Genomic DNA, 13,471 nt, shown 5'->3' on the forward strand with positions numbered 1-13,471 from the left:
TTAAATATACACGTCTATAGAAGATCTATTCACATATATACACTCTAATCTATGTATATGTAATACTTTAAATGAAATATACTATAATATATATACATTACAATATATATTTGTATAGTTATATACTAATTTATAAAACATATACACATGTATATGTTAAATATACACGTCTATAGAAGATCTATTCACATATATACACTCTATTCTATGTATATGTAATACTTTAAATCAACTATAATACAATATATATACATTACAATATATATTTGTATAGTTATATACTAATTTATAAAACATATACACATGTATACGTTAAATATACAAGTCTATAGAAGATCTATTCACATATATACACTCTATTCTATGTATATGTAATACTTTAAATGAGATATACTACAATATATATACATTACAATATATATTTGTATAGTTATATACTAATTTATAAAACATATACACATGGATACGTTAAATATACACGTCTATAGAAGATCTATTCACATATATACACTCTATTCTATGTATATGTAATACTCTAAATGAGATATACTACAATATATATACATTACAATATATATTTGTATAGTTCTATACTAATTTATAAAATATATACACATATATACATTAAATATACACGTCTATAGAAGATCTATTCACATACATACACTCTATTCTATGTATATGTAATACTTTAAATGAGATATACTACAATATATATACATTGCAATATATATTTGTATAGTTATATACTAATTTATAAAATATATACACATGTATACGTTAAAGATACACGTCTATAGAAGATCTATTCACATATATACACTCTATTCTATGTATATGTAATACTTTAAATGAAATATACTATAATATATATACATTACAATATATATTTGTATAGTTATATACTAATTTATAAAAGATATACACATGTATACGTTAAATATACAGGTCTATAGAAGATCTATTCACATATATACACTCTATTCTATGTATACGCACCATTCAATGTATATATACTACTACTTATAAAATATACTTGTCACGTCTCAAATCCTATTGGGGCGGACTGGCACCCGTAACCGAGGAGGTTCGGGAGAACCATCTCATAACCTTATACTTCCCATGCATACCTCTATGACAACCCGAAATTCGGATAGCATCATGTCACATATAAAAGAAAATAATCACCTGTATAAGCTCGAGCACACATATATATGTATATACAATACTTGGCCGTTGGAGCCATCATGTCTATTAACAAAACACCACCTTGACTGTACATTAGGTCTACGAAGCCTCTAGACAATACACACAGTTTAACTAAGGTCGGGACACACCCCGCCATATAACTAACTTCTATACAATACCAAAAGTGACTGGATATGACACGGAAAGCCCCGAAGCAAACTGGACCTCACCAAAAGCAGCTAGATATCCTGGCTCCTACTTGTGCGGTGTATGAGCTGAGGTACCTGTGCCTGCAGCATGAAATACAGGTCCCCCGTGGGGGACGTCAGTACGAAATATGTACTGAGTATGTAAAGCTGTAGATAATCACATATGATATAGGAGCTCAATAGAAATCAGAAACAAGTGAATAAATCGTCATAGGAGTGGACCACACTTACTAGAACTTGTGACAACCTGTACATTGCATTTATTCAATCACTTTACCTTCGTTCTTATCATCTTTGTAATCATTACTGTACTGTACTGTGACCATTAGGCTGCCTCCAGTACATATCAATTGGGATCGACCCATGCTAGGTTTATGCCCCTGGGATACCACCCATAAACACATAACTAAGGATCGACCCATGATAGGCTTATGCCCCTAGGATACCACCCGATAAGAGAGAACTTCCATCACTTAGTTCAATTAATCTTTGAGATTGTTATTTCGGTCGCCACCACATTTTTGATACTTTGAAACAATGATACATCAATAAGAGATATATAAATAGACCATCAATGCAATAACAATGAAGTAAGAACTCATTGGCACATCAATAAAGTGTTTTGGAGTCATCAATGCCATAACAATGAAGTAGGAACTTATTGGTATATCAATGAAACGTTTTGGAGTCATTAATAGCACACGGATCTTGTTCGAGTAACCGGATACCTTCTGACATTCATTAGTGCAATAAACATGTAAGATTTGAAAAACAAGTAAGTATTGGAATGTCTTGACATCTTGTAGGGTGGGAACAAGTTCATTGGTAACGTAGGACATCATACAAAATCATTATGGATCACATGTTATTGAATAACTTTGGAAACTTTCTTAATAGAACAATTGTTCACTTTCATGCCAAAGATATGGTATAGAGTATGCTTTACATACCTGACTGTCAACCTTCAATACTAGTCCCAAATGAACTTCTCGTCTTTTCGGATTACTTATCTACAATGAACATATATAGCAATCTAGTATTAGCGACCAAACGTCACAATTCAATTATTTGAATTCACCAAACTAGTGGTTAAGTAGTAAGCCTTAATTACACCATAAAGGGTGTCACTTTAACCTTCTTATACTCCAATTACATTTACATGTCATGCATATTCATACAACATGCTCCAATATCAAGTTTGGATTCATTTATCCTTCCAACCAATCCATTAAACCAAATTGAGCCATAGACATAAATAATCATCAATTCAATAGTATATCACCATATCCACCTTTCATAACTCAATTACCATATCCACCTTCCATAACCCAATTAACATATCCTTCTTCCACAATTCAATACAACCAAATCATGCAAAATAGTCCATAACCCTATTTCCATCACCTTTCAATAACAACCAATACATATAATCTTCTATCACACATATACATATGGAAGAGAACAAAGGCAAATAATATTCGTACCTTAAAATTCACCTCTTGATTATGCAATCCTGTTTGCACAAATAATAGGTGCCGTTCGAAGCTCTCGAGATGACAAACGCTGTTATCGGATTACTTTGGAATTGCTACGGTTGAATCAAAAGTAATTTAAAGGTCAAATTTGGCTAGGGTTTGTTCTTTCTCAATGATTGATGATGAAAATGAGTTTTTGAACTCATATACATGTATATGTACACATATTCCCGTCCATAATATCATAGGAAATGACCAAAGTGCCTTTAAAATTTAAATAATGTCAAATCTGTCCTTTGGTGGACTGTTTTGATAAGCTAAAGTAGATCGACCATAACTCTTTGCTCCGATATCGGATTTGGGTGAAATTGGTATCGTTGGAAATATAATTTAAAGGGCTTTCATTTCATATAAATTAGGCCACCCAGTTCGTCCTGTACAAGGAGTTATGATCGTTTGAAATTAACCCTAAAAATCTATTTTGAGAGGCTGAAGTAAAACGAGTATAAATCCTTACTCAGACGTTGGATTTGGATGAAACCAATTGAAATTGGAAAGAATACTCAAAGATCTTTCTTTTCATAGGTAGCAACTCTCCCAGTTCATTATATTAAGGGAGTTATGATCGTTCAAAGTTGACCCAAAAAATTGGCTGGCCTCAGTAGTTTGTGTGCAGGAAATTTTCCTGCACATTTACTATTCCCAATATCCCGACCACCGTTTTATAGTTTTGAACGTGCTCGATTATATCTGAAACCTATCCATTTTTGGAAATCTTTATATCGTTGGAGAGCTTATTCAATAACCTTCGTATGGAACCATCGACGGGCAAATTCCGGTATAAATAAAATAAAATAAAATTAATTCCATATAAATAAGACCAATACACGTACTTGAATACGCCAATACACGTACTTGAATACGGGGTGTTACAATACTACATTATATATACATTATAATATATATAGATATACTTATATACTAATTTATAAAACATATACACATGTATATGTTAAACATACACTTCTATAGAAGATATATGCACAAATATACAAAACATATGCTATTTAATATAATAAATTAATAATATTTGGTAGTAAATTAATAATATATTAGAAGTAAGTTTTTAATTTAAAGTAGAAAACTAGAAATTCAATTTAAAATTTTAAATCGTTAAATGAAAAAAAAATAAAAAACAAGGACTAAGGAGTGAATGAATTTGGGGAATTTTATTGATTGCAAAATGATCCAAAATTTATAATTTACATGAATGAAAAATCTATAAATTATGCATCATTTTTTCCACTCATTCATGTTAATATTAATGGGAACTTGCATAGGATAGTCAAAGTCAATGGGGGCAAAACCATGCATTAGACTTGATTCTGCTGAGTTCTCCCGTGAAGTCATAATTTCTTCAAGTTTCAGCTCGTCGCTCGGCTCCGGTTCCATTCCTTGGTTTCTTCTTTCTGCTCTAATCCAATCTCTGAGGTAAACTAGAACATTCATTGCATTGCTTCCTAATGAGTGTCGGTTGTCTCCAAGCTGCTGTCGTCCCTGACTAAAGGCGCTCTTTGATGCAACGGTTGACATTGGAACATTCAAGATATCTCTAGCTAATCTTGAAAGCACAGGATATTGCGTTTCATTACTCCTCCACCAATCTAACGTGTTGATCCATCGTCTGCGATCCTCTGGTGCCGTCCGAAGATAATATTTTAGCTCTTCCCGATAAGTTGATGTGTAAGTTCTCTCATCAACACTGTTCCAACAATTTAAATCATAAAATGAATCAGAAAAACCACTATGTGCCGGCCTTTTAGAAGATGATGGCTCCTCGGGAGGATGAGAAGCGACAGTTGGAGTGATATTTGTAGGTACGGCTAAATCAAATAAATCAGCATAGTGATTATATAATTTTTCTATGTAATCCTTTGCATCAGCCGTAGCCGTCCACAAATGAGGTTGTACTTGTTCAGAATCATGGTTAGTATTTCTTTCTAAGTTAGTATAAATAAGATTACTAAACTGACACATATTATTATATTTCATGCACGGATTTAGCATAGCACCAACCAAGTAAATAGGGGGAATCGAAAAAAAATATTTTTTAAATTTCGTAAACATGGCGCCAACAACTTCTTTATAACCTTCTTTATTTTTATATTCTTTGAGCAAACCAGAAATATGGGCTATATATGCCAAAATATTACAAACAGTAGGATAATAAGCACCGGAAAATTCAACTGTAGCTACATAAAATTTTTCTAAAAACTTAACAGGATCATTAATTACAACCCAATCAGAATTATGTAGCATGCAATCAGTAGAATCAGCAAATGAACCGCAATGTTGGTTAAAAGCTAGTGTAATAGGAATTCTATATTTATAACAAGTTTTTAAAAATTCATACGTAGAATTCCATCTAGTATCAATTTCCTCAGGCATCAAAATTGGTGTTAGTCCATTTTCTTGACATTTAACTTTAAATTCTCTAATTCTCGATCTACGATTATTTCCTTGAATAAAACCAACAGCAAGGCGAATTTTTTCAATATAAAACTCAAAAAACTCAAGACCATCTTTTACAATTAAATTATATATATGACATGCACACTTAATATGAAAAATTTCAGGTAAGGGCGGAGATAGCGTAGATTTTAATTTTTTTATAGCAGTGTTGTTGTTAGAAGCATTATCAAAAGCAATACATAAAATTTTATTTTTGATACCATAAGATCCGACAATTTTAACAATAGAATCAGCAATAAATTGTCCAGAATATTTACGATCTTCATCATATAAAAAAGCAAGAATACGTTTTTTCATCACGAAATTACTATCCATCCAATGACAAGTAACGGTTAAATAATCATTTTTATTTACAGCACGACCAAGATCAGAAGTTAGGAACAATCTACATTGAATATTTTTTAACAATGTTGATAAATAAAAATAATATTGTGAATGAAGTCTAAAAATATCAGACCGACAAGTAGTTCTAGGAATACTGTTAAACATAGGATTATAAATTGCTTGTATGTAATGAATAAAGGCATCAGAAGAAGGAAAATTAAAAGGCAAACAACCCACAACTACCATTTTAGCTATTTCTTCCTGGTCCCCTCAATTTATTTTACTTCTTCGCTACGTGACCGGTTGCTGGGTCCATTCTAGTTTGCGTTGAACCACCAACATTTCCACCACCTTTTGCAATATTTAACTCTCTTTTGTGATCTTCAACTACATGTCTCATTAACGTACCCGTACCCCCTTTCTTGTCTCCACTTTTATGCTTATATATTTATTGACAAATATTGCATTGCACCTCAATATCTGATATACGTTCAAAAAATTGTCATGCAATACTAGTTCTTTTACAAGGTTTTGGGGCACTGGGAGGACGGGAAGGGAGATTAACTGATTCAGATCTAACATTAGTATCTCCTACTGCAGGTGTCTCAGCAATATTTTCATTATCTTCATCTAAATTAACCGCATCTACTTCATTTTCTTCTTTTATACCGTAATTTTCCTGAGCTTCTACATAATCCATATCGTGAGCACCTACACCTATTTCTTCCTCAAAAGGTGTACCAAGCGGTACCGGAGGCGAAGGTACACGGGTATATCTACTACTTGAACTACCTCTACCGCTAGTAATTCGCTTTTTACTACCACTACCGCTTCTGGGACAAAAAATTTTAACACCTTTATTAGCGAGGTTTCTTAATTTATCCATTATATAAGTTAAATTAAACTAAAAATATTCAAAATATACAAATATAATAAAATTAAATATTAAACAATTAATACAATAAATAAAAATTAAATGTAAGAGATGGAACGACAATACCAAATTTTGGAAGTATCCGAAGATTGCGACTTTAGAAACTTCCGCTCGTACTTTGTAAACAAAAAATTAAAAAATTAAAGTGAACACTTTAAGAAATTAAATATATTGAATATTTGAGAATTGAGAATTGAGATTTGAGAGAGAATGAGATTTGAGAGAGTGAAAAATTGTGTGAAAAATGATTTGAAGTTGTAGGGTATTTATATTTTTTTTTAGGATTAAAAAATATTTTTTAAAGTTTTTTTTTTTTAATAAATGGGCCAAAACTAGCCGTTTGGACCCAAAAACGGCTATATAGCCGTTGGGCCAACGGCTAGTTTGGCCCAAAAGCCAAAATCTCTTTTTTTTTTTTAAATTTATCCGGGCCGAGTTAGCCGGGCCTATTTTAAAAAATAACTGGCCCGGGACCCAAAACCCTAAAGCCCTAGGGCTTACCGGGCCTGGTTAAATCGGGTCGGGTTAGTTATGAGGGTCGGATTGGCCGGATCGGCCCGACCCACTTGGCACCCATACCTTTACACAACCTGCCATATCTACTGCTTTTTATTTTGTAATTCCAAACTAACAATCCTTTTTCATGAATATGGCCTATTTTTAATTTTTAGAAAATTTCAGATAAAAATCTAGAAGAAAAATGTAACTCCTCCAAATATTTGTTAGGGTTTTTGCCTGATTTTATTACCAAAATTAAGTTTTACTTTTTCTTAGAAGGAAAATAAAAGTAACCATAATTACTTTTACTTTTCCTGAAAGAAAAATATAAAACTTTTTCATATTTGACTAATCTCTTTCTTAGAGGAAAGGTTACATACATCTATAAATAGAAGACCACTTCTCATACCTCAACACAATAGCATCCATAATGTAGTCTTTAAAGAGTCTTTGTTTAGGGGGAGATTTCTCCTAATAGATTTTATGCTTTTTGATCTAATTTTCAATATATAGGTTTCTTGGCCAATCATATCAAATAATATGTGTTTTTATTATAGTTTTTTCTTTGTCGCCTGATTTATCATCTCATCGTTTGCAAACTTTAAGCTTTCGCATGACGCCACTCGATTTCGAACCCAACAAGTGGTATCAAAGCCAATGGTTCAAAGGTCTAATGGTATAGTGAGACGAGATAAATAGATTCAAAGAAGTTTCAAATCAAGATGCAATCTGTTTGGTGATAATGACGATTTTGTCTAACAACATGTGGAGACAATTGTCAATCATATTTCAATAAATCTGTTGTCACATATTTGAAAATAAAACTCACTTTTAACCCTGCAAAAGGTCTCCAATATTTTTAATCCAAAAAGTTCTGATATATTTTAACCCAAAGAGGCTTAATTTTTAAAGCATGTCAAACAACAGTGATATATGAAGAATATGTGAAGAACGAAGATTATGCACAAGGGGAGGATCAAGAATATTTTGTAGAAAATCAAGCCAAAAAGGGGAGATTTGTTAGTTTTTTTTCCTATTTTCTTACCAAAATTAAGTTAACTATAATTACTTTTACTTTTCCTGAAAGAATTCCATATTTGGCTAACCTCTTTCTTAGAGGAAAGATTTCCCCTTCTCATACCACAACACAATAACATCCACAATATAATTTTTAAAGAGTCTTTGTTTAGGAGGAGATTCCTCCCAATTAGTTTTAAGCTTTTTGATTTAGTTTTGAATATGTAGGCTTCTTGGACAATCATATCAAATAATATGTGTTTTTATTACAGTTTTCTTTGTCATCTGATTTATCATCTCATGATTTACAAACTTTAAGCTTCCGCATGACGCCATCTCAATTTCGAACCCAACAATATTAGCGTTTGTCCCTTTTCTTAGACCATCTGTAACTATATATTATAGTTACTAATTAAAATAACACCATAAAATTAAAACGCTAAATACATCAATAGGAGAAAACTTAATAATTAAAATGCCATCATTCACACTAATAGTTGCACGAATTTACTTTTATTGTTATCCATGTGAATCTTTGGTGCTCTTTTGTTAGTTATGATTTATATGAAAAATAATTAATAAAAAGAAAAGAGATTGATATTTTGTTTATGAAATCATAACATCAATCATATACTTTTCTTTTTAATTTTGGTACTCCTAATATTTCAAACTCTTATGAATTATGATGCACCAAATTTTATCTGATTGTCAGCAAAGTTATTCTTTTTTTTCCTCCATCTATTACAGCGATTTGTTTCATGTTATAATGAACTTGAACAAACAACAAATTTATCGTAAAGTAATGTACTACTCCTACTACATAAAATAACTTTCTATTGGGGTGAAAATTAGACGATTCTTCAATTTCTAACATTTTAAATCATATTCTTTAGTTGGATTATATATAGTCAACCCATTTTAAGTGGGTCGGGTTTAGAATTAGGTCGGATTAGGTAAATTGTGTCCTACATAAATTCAAGTATTTAAAAATAATTCTTCCTAAAAAATTTACAATTGACACGTTATTAAATAAGTATAACTAATTGTTTCCGCCTAAATAACCATGGAAGCAGGAAATTTAGTGGCTCGGTTGGTTAAATATTTAAACTTTCAGCTTGTCAATGAGGATTCGATTTCCCACGTTGTAATCCCTCCCGCATTTCCCCTTCCCTTATCCCCAATTTTGTCTTTAAAAAATATGGACGTTAATTAGGCAAATTCGAATGACTTTTGAAAGACGAAACAAATTTGAGTAAATTCGATGTTTTAAAGCTATAAGTTGAATCACGTTTCACTCTATGGACTCGATACGAACAAGTTGCATCCGCCCCTAATTTGTATGTCATTTACTTGTGTACCTATTTTGTGGTTATAGTGATCATTCAAACATTCTAACTCTTATATATTTTTTATAAAATGAATCAGATAGCAATCAGAATTTATTCAATAAAACAGCTAAAATCAGTCCCCCAGGAAGACAACCTTGTGCAAATATAACAAGCCAATAATATAAGGTGAGGAAGAACAAAATATTGAAATTTATTGGACCATTTGCATTGGCAGGGCCCTTGGTAAGACTATACAAATAATTTCCTCTGTCATGAAATTTTTGCTGATTGTCCTTTTTGGGATGACTGTTCTATAAATAATTTTAGTTCTATTTCTCGGACTTTTGGGACACGGTCCAAAGATCTTCTTTGATGAAAGTAAAAATTTTGTGAGAAAAATCTATGGGGTAAACTCAGTACTAGGCTCCCAGCACACGTGGGAAGATCAAAATAGGCAATTCAGGCGTGTGACGGCCCAACGAACGTTGCTACTACAAAGGCCTTTTCACTCTCGAAGAGCTCGCAAAAAAGGCATTCTCTCATAAAGGATAAAGGCAATGGGCACTCATCCCTATAAGTGACATGGCATAGAAGATAAATAATAGGGGACAAGAGTATTGGCTCTCCAGAAGCGCAATGAGTATATGCAGAATAGAGCCCCAAACCAATATGATCGAGCCTACTAACGTAGCGGACACCTCGAATAGGTCTTGGTCCTTTAGAGCACTATTTTCCAATTGCAATTGGCCAGGGTTTAAGATTGTAAACTATAAATAGATGTCCTTACTCACATGTAAAAGGTCTTCCCCTCGCTTATTCTCTCAATCAATACAATAGCTCTCACTTGGTCTTCAAGTTTTTTGTTTTTGTTTTATGGATATTTAGATATTTGTTGGTTGTTCGACTTAGCATCTCAATAGCTTAGTTTAGCACTCAATTGCCCTCGTGAACGGCGTCGACAATCACAAACTCATTTGCTTATTTACTCGTTTTGTTTTTTTGGTAATTAGTTGTTTCCTTTTATCACGTAATAGAATAGATTTAAGATCAACTAGGCAGATAAGTACGTAAGTAAATAAAGTAAAGATGCAATGATTTATCCTGATTCAGAACACTAATGTGGTGCCTACTTCCAGTCCACTTGTGTTTCAAGAGTTCTCTTTAAATCTTTCAAAATAGAGCCGGTATACAGATGTGGAAAACAAGTTCTGAAGCTTATTTTGAAATTCAGATCTTGTGACACAACTTCAACTGGTATAACTAAGTTTACTTGATCTTTCTTTTGTAATTATTGTAAACAAAAGAGTACAAAGCTTTATCAAGACTAAAATTGAGACACACTAAGGTTTTTCGTGAAGTTGCGTGAGTCTTTGAGCCTTTAATCTTCTTTTTTTATATCTTTAGGTTGATACTTCTTCAAAAGGAAACCCAAAGGATTTCTTCTCAATAAAGGATCTAGTTTGGCTTCTTGATTTAGGGTAATACGTTCATATCAGATATGTCCTTATATCCTAGATTGCTTGCCTTTCATCACTACCATTCATTCATGTACATATCAGATATATCCATGAAGAGTGTGTGATTTCCTTTCCATGTTGCTCTGCGATCGTCCTTGATTTTGGGATCTGAATAGATCTTTGAGAGATGCAATATTCCTTGTATTTTGAGATCTGAAGAAATCCTTTATTGATGCCATATCCAGGTATCTCCATGATGATCTTTCTTGTCTTGATTATCCTTCTTGGTATATCCTGCATATTAGCAATATATTTGTTTGTCATTATTAAAATATAGAACTTTGATATGGAAAATTAATAATCTCCCTCTTTTTGATAATGACAAATGTTAAACATCAGTTGATTTCCCTGTTAATGTAGTTGACTAGCTCCTCCTGTCTTGCTGACTCCGTGCCTTTAATAGTCAACTTGCTCCCCCTTAGTTGTGCCTCATCTGATGTGATTCTTTCTCCCCCCTTTGACATAATAAAAGAGATTGAAACACAAAAACATCACACACAAAACTATGCAAAGTTCCAAAACATAATAAAAGAAATAGAATAGTAGCGGGACAAGTTAAGAAATATCATCATACAACCCTAAGACACCGAAAGGGACAAATAGAAGTCTATAAATTTAATTCTTGGCTAGAAAGTAGGTTAAGGTATTGTGTATGTTGGTGTCAAACCAATTATATGATTTTTCAACATTTTTGGTAAAGCTGGAATAAGAGGTCTAGACAGAGATTGCAAGATTATTGCTGGAGGAGGAGGTCTTGGTTTTGATGGTGTCCACCTTTGAAAATAGTTTGTTGAGAAGCTTCATACCTAATTGTTCGATACCATCAAGAGAGATTCGTTGTAATACCCCACAAGCTCCTATATAAGTTTTCAACTATTCATATATGATTAAAGACCCTAAAGAGATTATGTCAAGCCATAATTAAGTATCATGACTATTATCCTTGTTTATGAAGTATTTTCAATATGATTGTGGTCATAGAAAACACTTAGAGCAAAGTTGAGTTGGAAGCATTTGTATCGACTAAGTATTAGTATCATATCCTACAAGTGTAAATTTTAAATGAGTGTAAATCCTAGTATGTAACTATGCAGGTGTCCTACTATATACCAAATAAAATATCTTCGAGTCTTCTTTCCAACGCATTTGATTTCACTTTACTCCGATAACGGAGGAGAAAGTTATGCTTATTTAACTTTGGAGTGCCTATCTGTCAATAAGGTGATAACTTAAGTGATAAGCTGTCGACTAAATGACAAGCTATCAACTTAGTCGCCAGCCTTAACCAGAAAAGACCCTTGACAAGCTATCAACTAAGTCATCAACCTTAACCAAAAAGTGTCCAAGCCCAGCTAGAGGTTGACGACTAAGTTAATAAGCCGTCAACTAATTGACAAGCTATTAACTAAGTCATCAATTGAAATTTTCTGTAATTTTTTTAGGTTTCCTTGGGGGTAATTTTGTTTTTTTCCCCCAAAAACCCCCCCCCCCCCCCATGACTTAAATACTCCAATAGATGCTTTTTTCCCATTCAAAGTCAATTTTAAAAGTTTATTGTTATATCCACTCTAAAAAACATAGGAAGTAGGGTTTCTCTCAAAAGTTCAACCCCCAAAGCTCCAATTCAAGCTTTCCTCAAGATATTCATCAATTTCAGGTATGTGAGGTTTGAGCAGCGATAACCTTTCATCCTTGTTCCCAAAAGTTTTGATTTTTGCAATTTAAATTTATGAGATTTTCAGTTAGGGTTCATACCCAATTTTCATGTTTTTGAGATTATGGCTTTATCATATGATTTAAAGTTTAGTTGCACAAGAATTTACCTTTGCTCATGTTATTACTTACATGATTGCTATTATAAGATGAATTTCATTATTTTGACATGAAGCTTGATGAATTGATAAAATATTTCAATTTGAGCATTGAGTTTGATATTTTAATATGAAGTATCTATAAGATAAATAATGATTTCAAGTTCAAGCATAAGTTATTGAGTTTACAAGAAGTTTAAGCTTATGTGCTCAAGTTACAACTATTATATTATGATTAAAGTTCAGTTTGATCTTATGATCTATAAGACATGAAATCAACAAGTTTTCTCATGAATATGATTTAAAAAGAGAAGCATAGTTGGTTTTCAGTTTTTAAACCCATATGCTATTTTCAGGTAGATTTCAAAAGTATGAGTATATAAGTATATGTTTTGGGAGTAGTATTTTGCACAAGAGGGAAATGTGGTTTAGCACATCCTATTCTCCAAAAATTACGTGCCATCATGTAGCCTTATGTTTAGGGCCTCGCCAGAGAGTATCCCCTCTGTTACCCAATATGGATAAGTATAGTGGTCACTTTAAGTTAAGGTTATGTTCCGATGGCAAGGGTAGAACAACTCTCCTCAACGTGGGTAAGACGTTGGACTCCATGATAGCTCACATAGTTTGTAACACCC

This window comes from Capsicum annuum, unplaced genomic scaffold (genome assembly GCF_002878395.1).
Source record: "Capsicum annuum cultivar UCD-10X-F1 unplaced genomic scaffold, UCD10Xv1.1 ctg83390, whole genome shotgun sequence".
Classification (NCBI taxonomy): domain Eukaryota; kingdom Viridiplantae; phylum Streptophyta; class Magnoliopsida; order Solanales; family Solanaceae; genus Capsicum; species Capsicum annuum.